Genomic DNA, 16,473 nt, shown 5'->3' with positions numbered 1-16,473 from the left:
GGATAAAGAATGTTAGTAAATTCTGAGTATTTAACACTTTTTAAGTCTAGAAATCAAATCTAGTATGTTACTTAAATCGTCCGTTATCTCGATAACAATTTTTTCTTATGTTCTATGATTTTTCTTGAGCAAGTTATCTTCAATAGTTATGGATCTAGCTTTGTAGATGTTATCACCCGCCACTTTATGAACATGCAAGAGTAATACAAACACATAATGAGACTTGAGTGAATCAAATGCCAAAATGATGAAATAAGAATATGTAGTTAGTATAGACTACCATCATCAATATATAGAGTACCAATTGAGTAATTGTATAATAAATTGCATATAATTATATTTTGTGTCCACCAAACAATTGTCATCTGCTGAAAAATTATAGTTCTAGTGCATGAGTAGTCATCTTGTAAAATTACTCATAGATTCAATGTTAATTAGAGGGATTTTGGTTTGCTATATTGCATATAAAGTCAATATACATAAATATTTGTATGCATGGTAAAAAATCTATAAATTCTAAATGGGAACAGAAATAAGTTTTGATTTGCTTAGAAAGACTCCATCAATAACTTACTAGTTATACAAGACATTCAGAAACATATTGTAGAATTTTGCAGCTATCCCTGCAAAATAAAATAGGTCTAGCAAAAAAGAAAGAAGCAAAACTTGCAAACAAATTAAAGAAGAAAATAAAAACTGAATTAATGCAATTCAATCATTTTCATTATTACGAAATTGGATGATTACAAATGATATATAGATCACAGGAGCAGAAATTATGCATGAGATGCATCAAATTTATGAAGATCAACAACTATTTGCATGAAATAGAACTGGAAGATGAAGAGGGAGTTAAAAAAACAAACTCCTTGGTTAGCTTAAACATAAGCAACAATGCAAATCACAATCACTGTAAATCACGGGGAAGACTACATGTTAAGTTGCGCTAACATCCCCCCTTAAGCCTAACTAAGGAGAGATGTGGGTCTTGGCAACAAAGCCTGATTAAGAATCCAATTACAAAGAAGAAAGGAGAAAACCTAAATGAGAGAAACTCCTAACAATTTATTCAAACTAAAGAAGAAATGAAGAAGAACTGCAAATCAATCCATACTGCAGCAGGATTGTATCAGAGTCATAGAAACTGTTGCATGAGTACCTCTGGGATACTTTGAAAATGTAGATGTACATATTCTACATCGCTCAAATGGGTGAACAAATAGGTACACGGTCTTTGAATATAGAAACTGATCATCTGAAGACAGTAAGATATGAATATGCAAAAATGTGCTCCAAACTGAAGAACTGCAAAGATGGCCTTCGGTTGGGATGATGCCATTCTATATCCATTTCTCAATAATGTCCCACTAGAAAGAAACTCTAGAAGCACTCAAGGATGTGACTCTAGAATCTCATGTAGTTAGGAACCCTGGGAGAAAGAATATCTAGGAGCAAACAAAGTTGCAACATTGGAATCTCATGTAGACGAGAATTTAGAACAACACTTTTGGCTACCAATAGAAGAAGAGTGCAATGCTTATTGGTTAATAGCAACTTTAATCTTCTATTTTATTCAGGAAACTTTTTGAAAGAAACCTATGCTAGATGCTTTAAGCATAAAGCTCCTAAAAACTTTCTCAAAGTTCAATTTTTACAAAGCCCCAAATTTTCTAGATCTTTATCATGTCGTGCTTGCAAAGCACATACAATTTATAAAGAATCAATATAGAAAAAAAAAAAAGGCAAGGAGCATGCAAAAATTAGGGGAAGAATATGCATGCATCTAGAAATAGAGGTCTACGTCAACTTCCATGATGATGGTAAACTTCAGAAATCTACTTGATGCTTCTTCTTTCTAGCAATCTAGCTCTGATACCATGTAGAATTTTGCAGCTATCCCTGCAAAATAAAATAGATCTAGCAAACAAGAAAGAAGAAAAACTTGCAAACAAATTAAAGAAGAAAATCAAAACTGAATTAATGCAATTCAATCATTTTTATTATTACAAGTCTATATGATTACAAATGATATATAGATCACAGGAGCAGAAATTATGCATGAGATTCATGAAATTTCTGAAGATCAACATTTGTTTGCATGAAACAGAACTGGAAGATGAAGAGGGAGTTAAAAACAAGAACTCCTTGGTTAGCTTAAAGACAAGCAACAATGCAAATCACAATCACTGTAAATCACAAGGAAGACAGCATGTTAAGTTGCGCTAACATATATAAATCAAGGATACTAATTTTTGTATAAGGGTCTGAATACACTTGTTGTAGTGTCCTAAATTGTAATTTCTTACAATTTTGTCCTCATTTGTGGCCTCACCTTGGTGGTCATGTTTCGAGGCCTAATGGGAATCTTGAGTCATATCTGTTATGGGGTCCTACAAGAAGATAAACGTCTTTTGATTCCATGCATCTCACATAAAGAATTGAACTCACTGAAACATAATTCTCCACCTCTATCAGATCTCAAACACTTTGACTTTAATTTGGACTTGGTTTCAACTTTCGCTTTGAATATCTTGAATTTCTCAAATGCTTTTGATTTTTCCTTCAAAAAAACAACCCACATCATTTTGGAATAATCATCAATTAGTAACATAAAGTATCTATCACCCTACACACTTCTAACATTTGTAGGTCTACATAGGTCAATATGCACAAGATCCAACAATGCATCTAATGTATACCATTTACTTTTGAAAGAGACCCTTGTTTTCTTACCCAACTAACATTTCTTACATACCGGATTAACATGTTTAACAATCTTAGAGAAATCCCTAACAACTTGAGTAGAACTGATCTTGATCAATGAATCAAAGTTTATGTGACACATCCTTCTATGCCACAACCAACTCTCATCTATCTTGGCAATCAAACAAATTTTCTCACTAGCATTCAAATGAAAAATATTACCTTCAGTCTTAGTTCCAGATGCAATTTCTATACCAGATGCATTCAAGATCTTGCTTTTACCATCTTTGAATTGTAGATCATAACCCTTATCAAGCATCTGTCCAACACTCAAAATATTATTCTTTAAACCTTCAACATACAAGACATCATCATATTATACTTACCATCAAAAGAAATAGAACCTCTCCCATAGATTACATAGGATTTGCCATCTCCAAATCTAACTATTCCACCATCATACCTTTCCATGTTTACAAATTTTCTTTTGTCACCAGTCATATGGTGTGAGCAACCTCTATCAATCACCCATTCACCTTTTTCTTCTACCTTAGCAATCAAAGCTTTCTCCTCAACAAAACAGTCAGTGGAATCAATATGCATAGGACTAGCTTCTTTAATGGCAGCAAACACAACTTCATCTTCTTCTGATTCTTACTCTATAACACCTTCATGTGCAACAAAATTATAGTTCTTCTGGTTCCTAAATTTCTAATTAGACTTATAAGACTTATCACACTTCTCATGCTTCTCATATCTATCATTTCTATCAAATTTATCAAACTTATCATGTATGTTATACTTAGCCATTCTCTCCGGACATCTAGAAGCAAAATGTCCTATCTTATTACTAGAAACACATTTAAGGGCAACTTTCCATCATACTTACCAACACCTTTAGGCAATCTTCGAGTAATCAATGCTTCAAGCTCATCAAGCTCTCTCTCTTGATTTGCTATCTCTCTCCTTTCTCTTTCATATCTGTATATCCTGCACTCATCAGGATCATATTTTTTCTTACCGAATACTAATGTTGATGCTTTGAATGATGTCTCAAACATTCCATGTGGTTCACAAAATTTGCTCAACTCAAATACAGCAAGTTTTCCAACTAATACATCCCTTGTCACAGTAGTTACACTCTGGATCTCATCAATAGAGGCAACCTTATGTTTATAAGCAGGTGGAAAAGATCTTATCACCTTAGCAACAATCTCATCTTCTTCAACCTTTCCCCCGACAAATCTGAAACCAAGGACAAGCTCATTCACCTTAGCCATGTATGAATGTATGTTCTCATCATCTTCCATATTCAATATCTCATACTTCCCTTTCAAACTCTACAACTTGGCAACTTTCACTTGACTATCACCTTCATACAAGATCTCAAGCTTCGCCCAGATCTCATGTGCGGTCTGAAGTTCCATAACATTTTTCATTTCAAAATCAGTCAGGGCACTGAGTAATGTTTCCTTCACTCTAATGTTATATTCAACTTCCTTAACCTCATCAGGGGTGGATGGCCCATTCTAAGGATCAACATAATCATTCTTAGTAATCTTACAATAATCTTCTCCAAGACATTTCAAACATGTACCTCCATTTGTTTCTTCCATATAGTGTGGTTGCTTCCATCAAACCTTGGGCTGTCCTTGAAAAATAATACATTAAGCTTCCATCCCAAATCTCCGCAAGCGATTAAATTTCTATCAGAGGATTTAGCTCTGATACCAATTGGTAGCACCAATCAAGAAGGAAGACTAAGATGGGGGGGGCGGGCGAGGGGTGGGGGGGGGGTTTGAATCAATCTTCATTGGATACAAAACAAACTAAACTTATAAAACATTAACTGATAAACCACAACAATAACAGATAAGCAAATTAACAACACAACACACGACACCAAGATTTTGACGTAGAAAACCCAGTTAAGAGAAAAACCACAATGGGAACCTACCCACAATAAGATGATACTCCGCAGTAGTATGTGAAAATATTACAATGAGGAATTCACAAGCATTCAAACACACTTCCTAGAGTTCACTGCTCAAAAGATATATGCTCGGAAGGCTACAACCCTCAGGACAGTCTCACTGACTTACAAAATAATTCAGACTACAATCCAGAAGGAATGAACTACAATAATAGCATCTACAAATGCTTGATGACAGTTTCGATTAAGCAAAGTTGTCTTCCCTGTAACACCAAACTCATCACAACACTTCACTGAATGATATATCCTTGTTTGCACATTTATCTCTTTGATAATACAGACACAATACCGACACCTAAATTACATAAGCATCTCACCTATATATACAAATCATCAACCTTGATAACAAGGTCAGCTAAACCCTCAACCCTTAACTCATAATTACAAAAAATACATTACACGATACAATGATCAACCACCCAACCAATATTATGATTTACATTACATAGCATGGGCCTAATTCAAATTCCCAAATGGTTACATCCACCGTAAATCCCACCAAAATCAATCGCAGCACGCTACACCACCAAAAAGACTGCATAACACACAAATTATCACTGGTTCAAAGAAATCACCAAAAATCATTCAATGATCAACGCAGATCATCAAAATAAATAGTACATAACTAGGAAACACCATCAAGAATGTTATAATCATCTGGAATAGTTGTACAAACAAATCTTTCCAAATCTTCATCAGTCAATGTCTCAAAGCTCAAGAACACAACCAATTAGCAACTGTCATGAAGAAAGATAACTTGCGGAGTACCCAATCATGAACCATATGAAATGAAGATACACAAGATCATCTCAAACAATAATCCAAAATCTCAGCACAAGATATGATCACACTGGAATATACAAGAGGGAATACCGATAGAAACCGATAAACAAAGAACTACAAATCAGATCAGAAAATCTTTCCCAAAATCATCGAAATAACTGACAGGAATATGTTGACATGAATGACAACATCATATCCTAGCAAAAACAATGAACAAATAAATCCAACAAGTATGTCCCTAATGTGACAAATAAAAATAAGTATTTGAGAATGTGGTTGAATGTTCAATGAATTTATTTGCATGATACACATGATGTTAGAAGATCTGTTTGGTTGTGTATTGTGTTTGGCATGTACGGTCCAAGGTATTTGCTTAGGTTCAACTAACATAAGTTATTCTTTTTCCTTCCTATCATGCATTCATGTGCATTGAAGGTTGTGTTACACTTTTTTTGGGTACTACCCTGACATGTGAGGATACAATTTTGGCTTGTTTATCTAGAAGATATGTTTTAGATTGACTATTGATGTATAGTTTGTCTTATCTATACATTACCTTGTTACTAACCTTGGAGGATGTGTTATAACATGTGAATTATATGAATTAGGTCTTCTCTAAACATTATATTGGACTACTTTCACCTCAACTGTGTTTTGGGTGGCCGACTTGACAAAACCTATATTTCTCCTCTTCTTTGCCCAGCCTGATTGATGATTACAATGAAGAAGATGGTATATTTAGAAAACCAATATGATGTTGATATTGTGGATGGGTGTGTAAATCAATGTGTGTTGCATGTACATGATCATACCATTTGCAGAGTGAATGATGTGAAGTTAAGGGAGAAGTGTGTGGTAAATGTTGTGAAGTTGGTTATTTGAGATAGAGATTCAAGGATAGCTTCATGTTTGGAGATTGTTGGAGGTAGTGTTGATGAAGGCATGTTCATTTCAATTCATATGTTCATGTGACTTTCTTGGAGATAGTGAGTCTACTCTACAAGTTTTGTATCTTTCCTTGAGGCAATGGGTCTCAGCCTACAAGTCACTTTTATCTTGCCTTGAGATAGTACATCCTTCAGGGAGTAGTCAGCTTCCTTGGTAATGACCCTAAAACAATATTGTAATTTATTCGTATATTGTGAGTTTATTCTCACCAAGTTTTTCATTGTTTAAGTTTTCCACAAAAATCTAGTGGTTTCTTGTGCATCGTGATTTTTATTTTTATTTTACTTTGCTACTGATAAGATTAAGGCTAAGTCGATAAGTTTATGTATTTGACCAGGATTGATTCACCCCCTCCCTCTTAATCTTGAGGTGTGTGTAACAATTTATACATAAATTGAGAAAAAAGGATGTTGTTTATAAATATATTTTTCAATAACAATATCCTTAAGTAAGATGAATCTAACGAAGCTAGTCATAGAAGGAACATTTATAGTAGTTAATTAGTTTTAGGAAGAAAAGTCTAAAAAATAATTTCTTGTAGATGTGATCTAATAAATCTTAATATTCCAGGCATAATAGATAAACAGAAGGAAATATAATATCATATTTGTAATTATGAATATTTCATAACTAATGCAATAAGTCTTGAAATAATGTGAAAATGAGATTATAAGATTATGCCACCAAAAGATATAAAAGAAACTCTAAAAAATAACCTAGAAGAACATGATAAGAATCTAATTTTGATGGCAATAATATAGATACATCTATAGAATTGAAAGATAATTTCATAGAATTTTAGAAAGATATAATAGAGTTGAAACAATAATTATTTTATCATTTTTTGATTATCGTAAAAAGATGAAATTATGAATTTATGATAAAATAATTGGGAATTATACTCTATTATGACTGAAAGACAAAATAGACTAATGTGTAGAGAAAATAAAAGAAAAAGAGATAGAAGATAAAACCTCCTTTATAGATAAAGAGTCTAAAAGATTTAAATAAAGTGATGTATAAAGAGAAAAAATAAATAAATAAATAAAGATAGAAGATGAAACCTCCTTTATAGATAAAGAGTCTAAAACGACAAAGACAAATTAATAGAAATAAAAACATAAATATTACAGTCTTATAAATTTTAAAATAGATCTTAAAAGACAGGAGAGCATACATAATTTTTACATTCTAATTAATAGATTTGATCTAACACAGTTTTTATAAATTTTCTAAACCTATTCTACTTTAAAAATAGAATCTGCAATAATTCTTAATCAACTCAAAAAATCAAAATTGTAAAATGGTTTCATAATAGCAAGTTTCCCATATAATAAAGAAAAGACAGATAATTTTATAAATTAGATCAGATCCCTTTGTATAAATTCTTTTGATTTGCTGTAAATTCATGAAAAGTCATTTAGAATTTCAAAAGAGATGGCAAATAAGAAGAATGTGATGGGTTGTATAGTCTCTGCTTGCATTTTTGTTTCTATGATTTTTCTTGGAACAACTACAGCAACATTTTCTACTACAGTGCTAGGTGAAATATATTTATAATCTTTGTTTCATTTATTCTATTACATAATATTTTTTATTTTATTTTTGTTGAAACACATTTTAAATTGAATTGTAGATTCTGATGAGATGGCAGGTCCTGTTTATCCTTTAGAAGGTTGTCAGAATGGGTGTCCTTCTCCAGCTCCTGTGTGTCCATCTTACAGCAGTTCAGAAGGTTGTGAGATGAACTGTACTGCTCCATTTAGATGCTATCCAACAAACATGTATTTTTGCTGTTGATAAATCTATGCCACATCAATATTGCACTCAACAATTCCTCTCAAAATGAAAACATATTTTATTCTGGATAAATAAATAAACATTTTATTTTATTAATTTCTATGTGATGAATTATGATTTATTTTTAAATAATAATATTATCATGATTAAGAATCTTTTTATTATTGTTATAATAATACAAATGTTTTTAATTCATTATTGATCAATTTTAATTAATTAACTATTTAATTAAAATCTGAAAATATTTATTTTATATTATGTTAAAACAATTTTTAAATTTACTATAAATATTAAATTCCTCTTATCATTAGTTGCATTGGTAAATTCTATTTGTATAATTCTTCATTATCTCTAATACACATGTAATTTTGTATTTATCCAGATTTTAATTATATTTATACGTGAGCTATTTCCTAATGTGAGATTATACAAAGTTTCATGCAATAATGATTTTTCTAAATATTTCTCTGTATATTCAAGATTTTCTTATCTATCTCTTATAATATTTCACATTTAGAGATTTGTGCTATCATTTAGAGATTTTGATTGTAATACTTATTTTTAGTTTCCATAAGGTAAGTAACTATTGCACCCATTCAATTCAAGTTTTTAATTAGTTTAGCCAATCAATTGTTAAAATTAAAAAATTTGAACAACAAATATATAAATTTACAATAAGAATTCTTATTTAATAATTTCAAAATTCTGATCTTTTTCTATTGGTTGAAGTAAGTATATAATGAACAAAAATATTTTAACTGAAATTTGGTAATATTCATTTTTAAAAGTTAGTATTTTTGATAACATTCATTATCAAAAATCATTATTCTTCATAACCTACTTTTACATTAATATGATTAGCTTTCAAATGAATAAATTTATGTTTTATTGTTATTATTTTTTTTTTATCGGTAAAGGCAGAGCCATATTTGTATTAATAAGTTTAAATACATATGTTTGTCACAAAATTCTCAAACATTCAAAAATTCTTTTAGTATCCAATAATCAAAATGAGGAATCCACATCTCGGCCTCTGCCTGCTGAAGAGCCCCTGCCATGACCCAAGCTCCTTCAACCTCTACTCGAGCCACCTTTGCAGTTCTGCTCTGGTTTTGGCTCTGCTTCTGCAGCATTCAAAGGCAAGATTTCGTTCAGCCTTGCGAATTGGAATAGAATCTCCTCTTTCCCTTGAGCCTCTGGGTCTTCTCCTAGAAATCTCCATTTGAGGTAGCTCAGCCCTGCACTAGCGAACACTCTGTGCCTATCCAACTCTTTACCCTTCAGGGCCAGGAGGAATGGGTAATAGTTGATAAGTTCTCCGTCTACTTGGGTAGCTTTTGATCTAGTAGAGACGCCACAAATCTGGAGGAAATGCTGGTATTGTCTCTCAGGTATTCATCTTTGCTCAAATGAGCACTACCCAGAATCAATTTGACGGCTAGAAGAACTGGAGGGTCCGCATAGATGAGGAGGCGTTTTATTGTTATTATTTATTTTTATTTCATTTAGAATATTAGTATGTCACATTGGTGTTTTGAACAAAATCATGTATGCCCATGTATCATGAATCCAAATTCCATTTTTCAATTATTTTTTAACAATTTTGATTTATTTTTATGATCTTATTGTATGTTTTCTAATGATTTTGATATATTTTTATGGTCTTATGTATTTCTTGGAAATAGTTCTTTGATTATTTAAATGTTATAAAGAAAACACAGTTTCACTAAAATATTGTGCAAGGTAATCAAATAATGTTAACAATAAACATACAATTATCTTAAATAGTAGATTTTGGTAAATTTATAAGAATGTTAACATTAAGAAACTAATTGTGAAAGAAATAAAGCATTGAATTTTTTGAACTATTTAAACTTGGATTTTTAGATTTCTTTTAATTATGATATTATATTTAAAAACAATTTATTATATATTTAGAAAGCGCGATGGCCCGATGCTCCGCCTCCTTCATGCGCTCAGTTATGTGCAATGGAAGTGTGCCCTTCAATTCTCGAAGTTCCTTGTCTTGGTAAAGAGGGGAAAGGTTCACAAAATGACTTTTGAAGGCCAGTGGCGTGGCGGGAGCGTGGGGCACATGCGTATTTGGGGAAGGGGCCTGTGGAGAGGGTTGATTCTGGGAACCCTACTCCGGCCCCTGACCAAAACCCTAGGAAAAACTTCAAAGTGGCTTTGTGCATGGATTACAAGGTTTCAAGTATGGTAGATAAATCTCATATGCTCCATCCGCAGGTAGTCAGAACTCTCACTTTCCTATTCGTGCTTTGTGTAGGAATCAACCAAGATGTAGGAATCAACCAATGGATTATGAGAAAAGGGTGGATTATGAGAAAATTCCTTTCAGATGTAGGGTTTGTTTCTCAATAGAACATTCAACATCCCATTGTCATAAACATCGCTCTAGGAGTTCCCAAATCTCAAGTAAGCCAATGTGGTGGATAGGTGCAAAGCTCAACATTACATCATTTATTCTAATACTTCCAAGGTTTTAGATCAATCTCAAGTTTCTTCGAAGGTCAATTCAGTTTCCTCTACTCCTAATGAGTGTTCTCCTCTTCTTCCAAACTCCAAGTTGGAGTAGGTTATGGTGGTAAAATCACTTAGTTCAGTGGTTGATTCAACCTAGGTGAACTCGGGCTAAAGATTTCCTCTGAGTGTTTGGTGATGGTAGGAAAAAGGGGTGGGGAAGACTGTGTTGTTAGAGAGGGCGACAATCGGGATAGCCAAGGATGGACTGAAGTGAACAGGAAGAAGCATACCACATTGATTCAACAATCTTTATGTTCCTCCATTAAAGAGCAAAATGTATTATCTTAGTTTTTTACTGCAGCCCTTTGGGTTGTTTTGTTGTTGCTAGAAGTAAGGATAGGAGTCTAGTTTAGTGTTGTTTGTTGCATTTTGTTAAGGGGACGATCTTTTGTGTATGAAGCCTTGGTTTCCAGATTTTGACCCATGCATAGAAATTTTCACTTCTGCATTTTTGTGGGCAAGACTTCCATATCTACCCATTCAATTTTGGGAACTGGATTGTCTCAAGGCCATTAGGAATAGTCTTTGATAGGTATCATTTCTACTCTCCTTAAACCATCAACTACCAAAATTCAATGTGTGCCCGTATCTGTGTGGAAATGGATCTGGAAAAGGTTCTTCCATTGAAGATTTTACTAAAGGTGGGTACCAGATGTAGGAATCAACCAATGGATTATGAGAAAATGGTGGATTATGAGAAAATTCCTTTCAGATGTAGGGTTTTTTTCTCAACAAAACATTCAACATCCCATTGTCACAAACAACGCTCTAGGAGATCCCAAGTCTCAAGTAAGCCAACATGGTGGATAGTTGCACAAAGCTCAGCATTACATCATTCATTCTAATACTTCCAAGGTTTTAGATCAATCTCAAGTTGCTTCGAAGGTCAATTCAGTTTCCTCTACTCCTAATGAGTGTTCTCCTCTTCTTCCAAACCCACAGTTGGAGCAGGTTATGGTGGTAAAACCCCTTAGTTTAGTGGTTGATTCATCTAAGGTGAACTTAGGCTAAAGATTTCCTTCGAGTGTTTGGTGATGGTAGGAAAAAGGGGTGGGGGAGACTGTGTTGCTAGAGAGGACAACAATTGGGATAGCCAAGGATGGACTGAAGTGAACAAGAAGAAGCATACCACATAGATCAACAATCTTTATGTTCCTCCATTAAAGAGCAAAATGTATTATCTTAGTTTCATACTGTAGCCCTTTGGGTTGTTTTGTCGTTGCTAGAAGTAAGGATAGGAGTCTAGTTTAGTGTTGTTTGTTGCATTTTGTTAAGGGGGACGATCTTTAACCCACATGGGTTTTATGTTGGGGGCTGTATGGGATCTGATGATGACATTTATAAATCAGTGGATTTAGGTCACGTTCAATATTTGTAGTTACCTTTGATTATCAATAAAAATTAATCTATTTTCAATCAATTTTTTTAATTATATATATAAAATTTTGGAAATATTATTTTTATATTAAATATTTCAATAATTATTATATTATAAAATATATAATATATAAATAATTGATTTTGTGATAATAGAAAAAATGTATTTGGTCATTTTCTTATAATATCATCTAAAATTAAAATTTTGTTTAAAAATAACTAGTAATTCAATAGAAAATAAATAATTACTTTTACAATTAAAGTCTTTCAAATGAAGAAAACATATTTGGAAATTGTTGTCAAAGAATTTTCACTCTAAATAAGCTTATCCTTAATCAATAGGAAAAACTTTAGTAGTTAATTGCATTATTTTTTACAAAATAACATTAGGCAAGATTGAACTCCAAACAATAAAAAATCTAGAAACCTTTAATAACAATAAAGATTGAACACCACAAAAAAGTTATACATACGCTATTTAGAAGAGCTTCTTGTTCCTCATCAATCTTGGTTAAAGAGCTTCATGTTCTTGTATCAATCTTGGTTCTAAGATATAAATATTAAACTACAAAAACAAAAAAGATATCATACAAAATAAAGATAATTTAAATATTATGCTATTGATTCTAAAAACATATTTTACATCTTAACATCTAAGACTATGCATGCTTAAAAAAAATCACCTAATAAATCATTCTATTCGAATTGGATTCCTAAATAGCCTTTCTACATGTTCAAAGGCACTCATGGATATTGCATTAGAGTAATTCAATATATTGTTGCCAACTAGCTTCTACCAAGAGATTACTTTATCCAACCAGTAAAATAACATTATTTGTGAAAGAGTTACATATAAGAGAAATTTGTGCCTATAGATGGAACAAAATTGAAAAGCCATTTTGAACAATCTAATTAAAACTTTTTATTGGATAGTTGTTCAAGAATTTGTAAAATATTAATAATAATAATAATCTTATGGAAAATTTATTAGTTTTCAATAAAACGTGACAATTTAATAATAGTAACTATATTCTTATTAAGTACTAAATATGTAAATAGTAATAGCATAATATAATATGATACTAGATATCATATGATAATAGTATTGTAATATTATATTAGAATCATAATAATAAATATAATATGTAATAATAATAAATAAACATATATAAATCTTATCTTGACTTATTGAGTTTGTATATTAAAAAATAAAGAAAAACTAAATAAAATTTATATAAGAATATAAATTATTATTTAATTAAATTAAATAAACTATAATTTATTTATAGATGGAACAAAATTGAAAAGCCATTTTGAACAATCTAATTAAAACTTTTTATTGGATAGTTGTTCAAGAATTTGTAAAATATTAATAATAATAATAATCTTATGAAAAATTTATTAGTTTTCAATAAAATGTGACAATTTAATAATAGTAACTATATTCTTATTAAGTACTAAATATGTAAATAATAATAGCATAATATAATATGATACTAGATATCATATGATAATAGTATTGTAATATTATATTAGAATAATAATAATAAATATAATATGTAATAATAATAAATAAACATACAGAAATCTTATCTTGACTAATTGAGTTTGTATATTAAAAAATAAAGAAAAACTAAATAAAATTTATATAAGAATATAAATTATTATTTAATTAAATTAAATAAACTATAATTTATTTATATTTTTTTAAAAAGAGGGGTACAAATAATTCAAGAATGAGCAGTACAAATCAAATGGCCAACAAGCCTTAAAGACACAAAATAGCCAAAAAAACAATAAGAGAGTGGCCCTAAAACGATTAGATCTAGCTCATCATATCCTCCCTAACAATCCTTTCTAAATACTTCATGGGAAATTGGCCCCAATCTCCAACATGCCAACCCTCAAGCCTTCCGAGGTCCACTTAGCCAAACAATAAGGAGGCCTATTCCACTCATGAGGAATGCAATGAAAGGAGAGTCTAGACTCCAAGGAGTCCTTCCATCTTTAGCCTATTTAATATTTTCACAACCACTTCGGAATCAGACTCATAAATGATCTACTGGCCTATTTGTCATTGTTGTCATTGATGTCATGGTTATTGTTCCTATTTAGCATGTGTGTATGTGATCTGATCTGGAAAAGTTTACTTTATCATGTTTTACACACTTTTGAGGTCTAGTATTTTGTATTACCAAAAGATGCTTATGAGTTTGGTCCTATCCGGATAAGATTTTTGCATGTGTTTCGAGATTTGATCCCATCTGAATATGTTGTGATGTGGACTTTTCAAGTTTGTAGCTGAAAGCCAACACCACATGAAGGCACCTAGATTGTTGTAGCATGTGGTTAAGTCTGATCTCATCCACTTCGGTTGAGCTGACTTGACAATCAAATGGTGCGGATATATAACATCAAGGATATCATTCTCTAGAGGAATGGTTGTTCAAATACAACTATTTTGATGTAATATATGTAAAAGAATTATGGTTATGTTTTGTGTGCAAAATCAGTACAATGAATATTTGTGATAAATTATGTACTTCAAAGGAACTGTATTTATGCATATGTTAGATGCAGTTGCAACAATTCAAATTTTTGTATACTCTATAAATATTGGCTATAAAACCTCTTTGTATATTGGACAACAAGTCCAAATCAATAGTCAGCCAAATCTGTAGTGAGCCAAACTGACAGTGAGCCAAACGAGTAGTGAGCCAAATGGGCAGTGAGCCAAACCAAAAGTTAGCCACCTCTTTGTATTGTGTAACTAGTTGCATACTACACTATTCCTGAGAGTATTATCTCTCTGTGGTTTTTCCCATATTAGGTTTTCCATGTATGAATCCGGTGTTATGTTTTATATATCTATTTTTGTTTACTGCACTTTGAATTATGTTATGTGATTGGTTAATAAGAAGTTTAAATAAGTTCAAGGGAATACTGATTCACCCCTCCCTCTCAGTATTCTGGTTATTCAATAATTTTTATCAGAGCCAAGTCCTTTGGAAGAGTCTAACCACTCAAAGGAGATTCAAAAAATTGAACTTATGGATTTAAACGATGACTTGAAAAATTCTCTTGAAGAACTTGAAGCAACTAAAGCTGAAATGTTCAAAGACTTGAAGGAGAATGTTCAATTGGCAAATGAATGCATCAAAAAGATAAGAGAGTAGATCTGGAAGTTTAAGATTAGACACAAAAATTCAATGATGAGCTTAAGCAAGAAAACAACACTATCTCAAATTTAAGGATCAAAGATAAAGACAATTAAAAGACTACAAAATATCTAAACCAAATGGTGAAGTGCAAATCTAAAGAATGTGAGATGCTAAAACAAGAAGTAACAATCCTTAAAGCAAATCTTGAGAAAACCAAGGATCAACAATGCAACACTAAATTCGGCATGCCCAACACTATAGTCAATACTAAGGATGATCCGCAAGCTAAGAAGGAAGTGAAGTCCAGTGGAGAAGAATCTTCTTCGGTAAAGGTGGCAATCTCTAAGGAGGAAAAAGGTAAGTATGAAAAACACCCCTTTCTATGGTTTTTGCTACAAATGTGATAAAGTAGGAAACAAGGCAATAGAATGTAAAAATAGTTTGAATCAATCCTTTAATTCATTCTCTGGTAGATGGTACACATGCAACAGGTATGGTCATAAAGCTAATCAATGTAGGAATCTAGTTGTAAATTAAAATAGATATAACTATTTTAGAGGTAGATGTTATACATGCAATATTATTTAACACAAAGCTAACTAGTGTAAGTCGAGACAAAATCTGGCAAATATCAGATGTCGTAGTTATAATAAACTTAGTCACATAGAAAGGTAGTGCAGAGGCAATAAAGTTCAAGATCAAACCAAACCAATAAAGAAGCTTAATATGGAGGATGTCAAAGATGAAATGAAGATAATTTGGAGAAAGAAGGAAATCGTAGAAATGCCAGCATCCCACTTTGGTATAGGAACTTCATCTAGAAATTGAGTATCTTATGGCTTTGGCCAAGGGGTAGTAACTGGAAGATCATAATCGTGTCCCCAACCAAAGTCTTTTGAGGCTGTATACCAACAAAAGAAGTGATCTGGTAGTCATTATCCTGCATCATATTTGAAGGTAGTAAGTTAGCTCACAGGATAACAAAAGATGTTGTTACAAGAGGAAAGGCTTATCCTGCACATATCTTGAAGCTTAGAAAAGAGGTCACAGGATAAGAAAGGGCAGACTTGGAAGAAGAGAGGGCTTATCTCGTGTAGCAATGGTGACCCATGATCCAACGCATAAAGAGGAAAAGAGCGTGGGATAAGTAAAAACAAAAGG

This window comes from Cryptomeria japonica, chromosome 1 (genome assembly GCF_030272615.1).
Source record: "Cryptomeria japonica chromosome 1, Sugi_1.0, whole genome shotgun sequence".
Classification (NCBI taxonomy): Eukaryota; Viridiplantae; Streptophyta; class Pinopsida; order Cupressales; family Cupressaceae; genus Cryptomeria; species Cryptomeria japonica.
This window is presented reverse-complemented; position numbering follows the sequence as displayed.